At 34.0% G+C, this 10,872-nt stretch overlaps 2 long non-coding RNA genes across 2 annotated transcripts; both read left to right on the forward strand.

Moving 5' to 3' along the window:
- The first annotated feature begins 1,798 nt into the window (after nucleotides 1–1,798).
- Nucleotides 1,799–2,080, forward strand: LOC126927255 (uncharacterized). The gene is made up of 2 exons (XR_007715327.1): nucleotides 1,799–1,898; nucleotides 1,981–2,080. It is a non-coding gene; the product is annotated as an uncharacterized LOC126927255 (long non-coding RNA).
- Nucleotides 2,081–2,084: 4 nt separating this feature from the next.
- On the forward strand, nucleotides 2,085–4,727 carry LOC126927244 (uncharacterized). Its single transcript, XR_007715312.1, has 3 exons — nucleotides 2,085–2,189; nucleotides 2,268–2,578; nucleotides 4,697–4,727. It is a non-coding gene; the product is annotated as an uncharacterized LOC126927244 (long non-coding RNA).
- Nucleotides 4,728–10,872: the final 6,145 nt, after the last annotated feature.

The following is a 10,872-nucleotide window of genomic DNA, read 5'->3' on the forward strand; positions in this document are numbered from 1 at the left end:
GAAGTAAGGAGGAAGACTTCTGAAGAGACAGGGATAAATCTAATTGTTATTGGATTACCCATACACATTCAAGATAAAATCGATAAAGAAACAGTACAATCAACAAATGGCTTAATCGGATTCTTGGGGCAATATCAGACGAAGGGAAGAAAAACACAAGGGAGTAACGCAAGATTGGACAGAAAGCCAGAGCCACCGCCCAAGAAACAACCTTGTGTGATTTATGAAGCACTGAATTTCCCAGGTCGATTTCACCCAATAACAACTCACCAAAGAAATACATGCACATACTCATCGATCATTTTTCAAGGGCTGTTTTTATGTCCACATCGAAAACACAACACACAGAAGATATCATAAAACTTATAGACTCGACAGGAGAAACTGATTGCATAAAAATTATCCTTGCAGACCGATACCCAGTAATGACATCCAAAGAAATTCAAGAGTATAGGAGGAAAAGGAACATTAAATTAATTTTCACCTCGACAGACTGCCCATCCTCCAATGGACTGAACAAAAGGGTAAATCAAACATTAGTAAACAGGATCAGATGTAATTCAGACGAAAATAAGAGAAACTGGACAAAAATCACAGAAGAAAGCGTAGAAGAAAACAATAACACCAGACACAGTGTAACGGGGTTTGCCCCAAATCATTTACTGAATGGAAAAATGATTGAAATCGTCCCTAAGGAAATAATGGTGAATAAGATAAACCTAAAAAGAGACAGAGAAGAAGCATTCAAAAACTCAACAAGAAATTTCGAAATCAACAAACAAAAATACGATAAAAAAAGAAGAGAACACGAATTTAAAATCGGTGATATGGTCTTCACCCATAACGGAAAAAAAATGAATAGAAATAAGCTGGAAGAAATTAGGAAAGGACCTTTCATAATTCTAAGAAGGATTTCAAACTCCATATATGAAGTGGATAACGGTAATCGGGGATCTGAAGGGAATCTGTTCCACTCCCCATTCGAGGGGCGGTGTAAACTCCCTAGAGTTCATGTAGGATAGGGATTCTTTTTGTTTTACGGGTAGCACGACAGGCTGTGTTTCACGGACAGACCTTCTTTTGTTTTATGGACGATCATTTTAAGAAGCACGTTTTTCCCGAACGGACGGACAGAGAGTTACATTAGAGACAAACAAGGTTACGGAATAGTTATTTAAAACTTTAAAGACTGAAGAAGAAAGATCGGTAGCTCAGGACGTTGAAAATCGATTCTCGATTTTCAGGTAAACATTGTACTAAAGACTTCTTATTTCCCGTTTATATAATTATTGTTATTTATTGTTATAGACGCATATTAATTGTTGTTTATTTTTGTATTTTATTATTTACTCCATAATAAAAACTCGATTTTTAGACTACAGAATAGATCCCTGAATTATCCCCGGATTACTATCTTACATATATGTACATATTTGTATATTTATATATATATATATAAATACATATATATATATATATATATATATATATAGAGAGAGAGAGAGAGAGAGAATGTTACAAGGAAGTAATCTAAAACTCCGTAAATTTGTAGTACATGTTTAATGAGAGAAGTATTAAATATCTGATAAGCGTAGATCCAAAAATTAATCCTATTTATTTGATATACCGTACTTTTTATTTAACATTTAAATCGAACGTTTAAATCGAACCCTCGATAGAATAGGTAGAATAAACGTGTCCAATAAAATAATCTCCTCCATCATCTGATTTGAATTCAACGAATTTTTTTTTATGAATACACATAGAGAGAAATCTACCTATTGTGGACACATGTACAAATCAATAAATAATGCATGTCGTGCAATATCGGCTACAGAAGGAATAAATAGAGAATTATGTATTATCCACAGATGGCAGTTATACAGTGACTACGAAAGGTATTTAAATAATATGAATATAAATACATGATACAGGTATTAAACTTGGTATTATTTAGTGGTACTTTCATACGATTATAAGGATTTGATTTGAAATATAAAAGCTGATAGGAAAACGGTTCATTGGAAAATATGGACACGCGCAAATATTTTCTCGTGCCCGCAGTATATTAAAACAGAAAGTCAAATATTTCTTATCAATGGCGAAGGATATTTTTCTCTTCTTCTTGACCCAGCAATTGGATTTCATCAATATTATATAACGTTGATTAAAATTTCCTTTTCTCTCGAGTGAGTACTATAAGATCACAAAATAACATAGATCTTTTCTTTGCAACTTGCTGAATATAAAACTGCGTCCTTTTACAGGCAACCATGTATATTCCAAGCGTGATGAAGGGATTAGATCATCGTATCGTAAATTATGCTTACTTCCAACCCCAAAGGCAGACTTTCTATGTGCTTGTCTCTTTGCTTCGAGGGCCAGCGAACTCCTCACTCTATATGACAGAAACAGCCTAGAATCCAGGGGGAAATTTGAAAGTCAATCAAGGAAGGAACTGCAAGATGGACAGAGCAAGGTCTCGTAGAAATGTATGTGAGATTCGTTTCTCGCAAATTACGAGATACGGAAACGTTTAAAGTCATCTACAGGCGGAAATCTGTTCAAGACAGTCGCGGTAATGTTTCGACGTTATATTTTATACGTTAAGCCAGCTATTATTTAAATATGTTCTTTGAAATTAAGTAAAATCAAAGTAGCTGAAAAAGTACAGCTGATAAAATTACGTTCAAAACGTGAATGAACAATAATTTTTACTTTCGTTACGCTGTTGTTATCGATTATCCATTATTTCTTATGGCAAGAAATGGGAACGTGCTTAATTTACGATAAAAACGAGAAACAATACGTAAAATATTTTTCACGATAAATTATTTTCATATTGTTTGAAATAATTTTACGCTTCCGCGATATAAGTGGCGAATGTAATTGAACAAGAATCATTTTTGATAAATGTAACAGATATATACCGTATATATATGCAAAATATATTATAACGTGTTAATTCATAAAGTTACTTAAAATTATTGGAAATCTATGTACGTAGGTATGTTTAAATATTTCATTCATGTTTTTATTCCATTGAATTGCAAGTTATATAAAATCATTTCATTAATAGTATAGTTAAATAATATAAGAATTGCGAATTAAGAATATTTTTTATTAGTGATATAAATAATTAAATTAGTAATAATGTATACTTAACACGTTCTTGTATTTTGCTATTAAGGTAGAATTAAATGGTTAAAGAATTAAAATTATTTCGCTCTTCTTTCAAAATTATTTCAATCTCGATCTCATGTTTTAGAAGGGAAAACTATAATTTTTGTTCTTAAAACATATCATCCCCTAATAGTCTGCGTTCGAATCATGATTATTCTAAAAACCACTATGATTGTGTTATTGAAATAACGTCATCAACTAGTTTCTTAAACTACGTAGATGCTACTGAAACAAACTACGTACATGCATAGTAAGTTTATATGAATATTAAACACAAGAAACTTCGTTTGACTTGATTTGGCTGAAATCAGCTTGTCGAAGTGCATCATAGAAATAAGTCACGTCGATCAAAGTTGTAGCGCAATATCTATTAGACCGTCATTAAAGTCATCGTTGGTACATTAATAGATGGTATCACACAGTTAAACGACATGTCATAATATTCTTTCATCTAAACCATAGTAGCAACAGACTGTTTCCTACAGACTAGAGGTATTTCATGGGACGATCATATAAATTCTTAAATACAATAATGTATAATACACATACGTACATACATGAACCAAGTCTGTAAGCATAATCTATAGACTATAATAAATACGTGAAACATTTTGAATTCTGTATTAGATTTGAAGAAATCTCGAATAAATCAAAAGATATTAAATACTACAAAACTGTGAGCATTATTAAGGATTAGGATGTGATTTTTTGAAAGATATAAATATAATTTATGAATAGTTTCAAAGATGAAGGTGAAAGAAATCTGTAACAAGAATTAGTCCCTTAAGGAAACGTTAATTACTTTGTTACTGTAGAAACACTTGTGGATTCTTCGATATAAAACTAACAATTATCTTTTATCTAAAGGATATGTTATAATACAAAGATCCTTAAAATTATTCGATGGAATATCCAATTGATATTAATGCTGATTACCTACTTTTTAACCTATCATTTACAAAGAACAGTTTATTTATCGAAGCTATAAACTCTTTTGCCCGCTTCAGAGCTTCCATCGACGATTTATGACGTACATGGTGCAATAATGCCTAATGCGATTCTCTTTAATATCCCATATTGCATACATTCTCGTACCGATTACACAAATTGTTTGAATTCAAGAAACATGCGATCACTATACCGGTATAAATTTGTTATTTACTTGATCTGAAATATCCTTTCAAGTTTGAAGTGAAATTGAAATTCTTTCAAATAATCTTTGACTTAAAGATGTTATTTATAGCTTCGCGTTTATCGATATTGATTCCCTAAATTTAACTGATTTTACATGTATATTTATTTTACGATTTAAGCATTACATGTTAGTTTAAGTATCATTTACATACCAGCTACTTGAAATCCATTTAATTTCATGTAACTTAACTAATTACAGAACAAGGTTTAACTTTTACGTTAACTAAGCTCAAAATGTCCATGAAGCATGATTTGTTTCTGGAAAGTCATTTAACTATTTTAACTAACGAAATGTATAACGAAAACTATCGATTTTCAGAACTTTATAATATAATGGAATCGTTTTACATATTTGCGGACAAACAACACAACAGTTTTCGTCTATGAATACGAAACAAAAAATTTAAATAAAAATTATATTAATCCTTTCGGTACGAGTTGTTTTTTAACATCGATGGTACGTATAAAGCAGTAAAGCATGTGCGTGACCTGAATACATTTCCGGTCTTTTTATAACGATTGTGAACAAATAATGTAAAACTATAACTTCAAAACTATAACGTATGTTTCCAGATAAAGAAAATAATCACAGACTTCGCTGGATGCATAAGCATTCATAGACAACATCAATGGAATTTTTTCTGATGAATATGTCCTTCTCCTGTAGGAAAGTATGAGATGACTCGTTTGTTTGTAAGAAATGTTCAAGAGCAGTTATGAAATCATTTACGGATTTCACTACGTTTTACATATTCGAAACTTTCCATCTTTGCATTTCTTTTCTGTCTCCCCTTTCTCGTGAATACTTAAATACATGATTTTTTCAAAACTTCACAAAAATAATCGTAAGAATCTATTCTATTTTTTCTCGTATATTTCCTTGTTTGGAAAAAGGAATAATTTATGACTTGTAATTTGTAAAATTACGCTAATAATATCAGTTTACTTGTACAAGATGGCCACCATACACATATTTGTCACATTAGAAAATATAGACCTAACCAAACAGGAATATTACACATTACAAGTTAACGTACATATATATGTAGTATCTATTTACAAGTATCGCAGATTACCTCTTGAAAAGTAAGAAAACATAAAGACTAAAGTAAAGTTGTAAATCTAAACTACAGTTCAAGTTATACAAGGCATGCAAAGCTTCTCTTGAAACGTTAGGTGCGTACTTCGATATACAATATAAAGAAACATAGCCCGCGAGAAAAGCTATATAGTACATACCATACAGATCCCTCGCCATAACTTTGTCAATATGCGCAACGAAATCGGTAATTTTCGCGCCACCACTCAAACGCCGTTTCCCTCGCTTTGGATAATTGAATTAAATCCAGATCGTCCATGTTTACAGCGAAGCAACATGTAATACCGCCAAAAGTGCTTTCCACCCCCTCACATAACTGACATCGGCCGTCCGTGGATCCAACGGAAGGATTTTGAACGTTGGAGAATGCGTAACGCTGATTGGCTATTGAGCTCGGGGGTCGATCGTATAAAGGGACGCCGGGTCGCAACGAGCCTCACAGTACCGCTTCGACTGTGAACGCGATAGGAATTGGACTGTTTATTTTACAAAGCTCATTTATCTTTTGCAACAATTACATTCGAATGTCTTTTCAAGCGCTAACGACATAATCGACGTTTGGTAAGCGATTAGTAACTGCGAATTCGTAGAATTCGTGGATAATTCTCGAGCTGTTTCGTGCGTACGCGATATTAAGTGGCACGCAAACAGGTGCACCTATTCGCGTAGCGCAAGAAATGTATCACGGAGGTCGTTGCAGGTAATATCCATCGACAGACGGGACAATTCGGGTGCACGATCTATGCCTATGACTGTGCAGTAGGGCATACTCTTCTCGACCACTTGTCTGGCGCCAACCACCACTATTGTCTCGCGAAGGCCAAGCTGTAAATCTTCGTTGCTTATACCGTTTTCTTGGTGAGTGTTAATTTTTTACTTATTCGGTGGTATAATAATACCGTTATTACGAGGTAAAAGTTTTGTTAATTTTCATCAAATTCCGTTCGTTTTTCATTACCAATTTTCAATAAATTATCGTTGCTTGTCTGTCGGATTCGTATTATTATAGTATTTTAACTGTCTATGTTTTTAACGTTCCATGGCTAGAAATCCACGAACAGTACACAAATTACCAATTGCTGTTCTTTTATCTACGCGACGTTTAATTTCCGTTAAAAATAAATTACGTTTAAAAAACTAGTTTAAAAAATGACTCGGTTAACCGGTTAATATCGGATTCTTGCTATAGTTGTTACATGACTTTTTACTATTTTTTGTCTATTGCCAAATAACCTTTCTCATGGTAGGCGGATCGTACACGATTATAACGTGGAGAAAACGTGAAGGGTAATCGTTTTACTAACTCGTTGCCTTAATTGGTTTACCTTAACTATGTTGGCTGTGTCAACCGATGATACGGGTTACGCTTATTTCATTGTTCATGCAACACGGTATAACGGTACATATCTGGAATCTGCATAGATGATTAGGGATGAATGTTATGGAAATTTCCAATCTAAACAACCCAGTCTTCAATGAGTATCGATCGATCGCATTTTAATGTCGTTAATTACGAGCAATTATATTAATGAAACTATCGTAAATCTTGTACAAATAAAAACAAAAAAGGATCAAGAAATTAATATTATTGTTACCATCGTTGCGCGCAAATATTACGTACAGTGGGTATTTTATCGTAAGAAGGAACATATTACTTTGTCCCAAAAGTTTCTTTCCTTTTATAAGGAAATTATTTAATTGTTAGTACATACGCATCTTCTAACGAATGGGAACAACTTCGAGTCACCGTAATCATCATATCGAATGGAGAAAAAAAAAGATCGAAAAATATATATATTGGAAACTTTGAATCTAAAATCTGATATTTATACGAACGTTGTAGCACGAAATTTAATTTCTCTTCTTTTTCCGGCTTCCGTAAAACGACTGCGTCTAAAGGACTTTCGAAACTTAATTATCCCGGTTGAATCTTTAAAGTAATATACATGGACTAACTTTTCATTGAAGACACCGGTAAGGAAGAAAATCGCCAGGAACTGGTAATTATCGAGCGCTTCCACAATGAGTAGACGGTCAGTTTGTCTAACTCCTTCATTCAAGGATAGCGCATACTTGAAGTGTTTCCTACTCCGGGGACTGTTATTGAAATGCTTGGAATTGCACGTATAGTTGCGCAGTTATGCGTTTAAGGGCCACATCTGTCATCTCGATTTTTTTATTATCGTTGCACACCACCTTGCATGATTTTAATAATATTTAGACAGAAGAAAAAATATGAATAAGTATTCTTGTTATTATTTGCGTTATTAAGTCAAAATGGAAAATACCTTCGGTTCGAACAGTTGATTTTAATCAACTTTAGTTGAAATTCGATTTGTACTTTGGAAATTTTAATCGGTTGCAGAATATATAATATTAGAATATATAATAACGGATATAATATGCAAAGTTAAATGTATTCTACGTCATTGTCATTATTGTTATTGTTTGATCGTGATCGGAGAATAATATTTTAAAAGACATGACGAATATATGGCATAGAATTTGTATTATGAGATCGAAATGGAAGATACTTTTAGTTCGAAGGTTTGATTAAAATTCAAATTTCATTGTGCTTGGCGAATTTCCATCGATCGTAGAATATACAGCTAAAACATCGATGTAACATCGAAAGTCAAGCAATATTCTACTTTCTCGTTTCGCTTGTTATCGTCATGTACAGCCTCGTAATATTTTTAAAACCATAGGACACATATAAATGAGATATAAATACGTAAGTGCGTTATTAAATCGAAATGGCAAGTACTTTCGGCTCGGATATCGATCAAAATAATATTGAGAGTGAAATGCAAGCTATGTGTATCACGCGTTATTTCAGCGCGAAGTTTCGGTGAAATTGAACCGAAAAATTTGATTTCAACGCAAATCAAACGCTGGTTGGCCGTGTCAAAAACATATCGCCGTATCCACTGTTTTGGTCCGGTTATTTCACGCGTGATGACACATATGCAAAATTGAAAGTCCTTTACAACGTACGTACACAAGTGTCCCGTGTGCTTCTTATCTCTCCTTACGCATAAAACGCTATGTGTATATTTCGAAATATGAGAAACGGTTGATTTGCTGTACAAAGTGCAACGTCACGTGATTTTTATCGAAAGCTATAACCATACCAGATATAACGTTACAGAATAAAATACGTCGCGAAATACCATTACAGCGTGCTTGGTTTTATTTTCTAATCTTTTTATCCTAACTTTGTCATTTCGCTCGTGCGTGTGCCTTGTAACGTAACGGTAGTAATACAGTTTTTACGTTCACTCGCATACGTAGCTTGCAACGTAGTATACTTTATGTTCAGACTGCTGGCCATAAACTCGATTTACAATAATTATCCTCCCTCTTGCCTTGTATTCTCGCTTAATCATACACACACACACGCAAAACCTTATTTTTATTATTCTTTTATTTTATTCTTTTTTTGTTATTTTACCTTCAGTTGCGATACGTAAAAGATTCTTGTAATTACGCTCCATCTAAGTGTTAGCCTTATACCTCTAACGTTATAAATAAATTCTTAATATCGAATCGACATCGCAGAAAAGGTAAAATATGGAACACTCAGATCGGTTAACAGAACAGAAATGTAGTTGTTCGCAATCATCGAGATCCGAGCATCAAATTGTTTGACTACTCGATGATCCACATTTTGCCATCAGAATAATAAATCTAAAATTTAGCGAAAATAGTTTCTGGCAAAATAAACGTTCAGAAAATGAACGACTAACTGAGTGAAGTAGCCTATAGTCGTTTGGCAGACATTCATCATCGATCGGATTAAGAAAGAAAGGGAGACCTGTTCCATATTTGGCCACTTTCCTCTATGTATGTAAAGTGTTTATAACGTAAAATGCTAAAGTCGAACCTTGTTAGCTCGAAGCCCAAGGGATGAGCAAAAATTTCCGAGTTCTAGAGGTTTCTTCTTATCGAAAACGTCGAGCAAATGAGGTTCGACAAGCGGAAATTCGAAGGAGTACGAAGGTTGAATTGCGTTCATCTTTTCAGGAAACGTTGGTATTTTAAGGTTCCCCTTCGAATTCGTTTGATTCGACGCAAAAGATCAACCCCTGTCATTTTTGCGACTTAATGCGTCTCTCGTTTCAAATATGTCAAATTGACAGAATAGTAGAACATCGACTACGCGAAAGGATAAACAATTAATTTTCCTCTTTGTCATTTGCACGCATTCTAATTCGTTCTTTTTCTCGGAGATATCGGATTTCGTTCACCCGTGAAGGTCACAAACTTTTAGACAAATCGTTGCAATCTCCTTTACATCTTCGATGTGTAATACGAATGGATACGATGGATACGATGGATAATACGAAATCGTTATCGATGTATTAGGTATAATATCGGTTGGTCGGAAAATTCGTTCCGATTTTTAAGGAATTTAATAAAATAAAAGCTTTGCTTAGTACCTTTCCATTGAGGAAATTTCAAGTATGTTTTCATTTATGTTTTTAAGCATATCACGCTGAAAAAACGTTACTGTAAATGTTTTTAAATATGCTCGTTGATTTTTAATAAAATATTACACGTGTTAAACGCTGCTGGGAAAGTTCGTTCGGATTTTTAACTCTTTGGACGATGTAAAAAATCATATTGAAAAGTTTCCCGCCGGAAAGCCTGAGAGGTTCTGGAAGAATGGATATTCAAGTTGCGTGAAATATGGGAAAAGTTTGCGGAAGAAAAAATCGTGCCTGTATAATTCGATAAACGTATTTCGATTAGAAATGCAAATTAGAACCAAAGGATCTTTTCAATCGTTCGAAAAATACGTGGCAATTCAGGCTATATGCTTGTCAGAGCATCCGCGGAATATTAATTCTGTGTTATAACAGCCACGCATACTCCACGTTTCACGAGTATACTCGTCGTCGCTTACTTTTCGCGACGCATTTTAACACGCTTCTAACTAACAGCTTCATATCGTATAAATAAATTAAATCTTTTTTAAGAACATTTTGGCCATTGTATCTTTGATAGCTAAAACATTTTATTCCAGACAAATCCCTTGCTTCGTGCAACCAACACCGAATTATTTTAAATTAGATTGGTCGTTTGGAAAGAAGATACGCGTTTTCCTTTGCCCGCCAATTTGACAGGTGTTGGTAAAAACACGGTGGAAATGACTGGCGCAATGACGAAAAACCTTTAGCTTCCATCGATATGCGTCTGACGTCGACCTTCGAAGAAGTTGGGATACAACTTGCGTCTTACATTTTTCGTCTCGCGTTATTTGCGTAAATATACAAAGAAAGACAGACGTCTGTCTCAGTGTGGTTCCGATCGTTCGGGATCTAAATTCAGACCTAAAACTGTAGGTTCATTCTTCGCCATCCGCACGCTGTTCTCGTGATTCTTTGCCCAGA

This window comes from Bombus affinis, unplaced genomic scaffold, assembly GCF_024516045.1.
Source record: "Bombus affinis isolate iyBomAffi1 unplaced genomic scaffold, iyBomAffi1.2 ctg00000080.1, whole genome shotgun sequence".
In the NCBI taxonomy this organism is placed as follows: Eukaryota; Metazoa; Arthropoda; class Insecta; order Hymenoptera; family Apidae; genus Bombus; species Bombus affinis.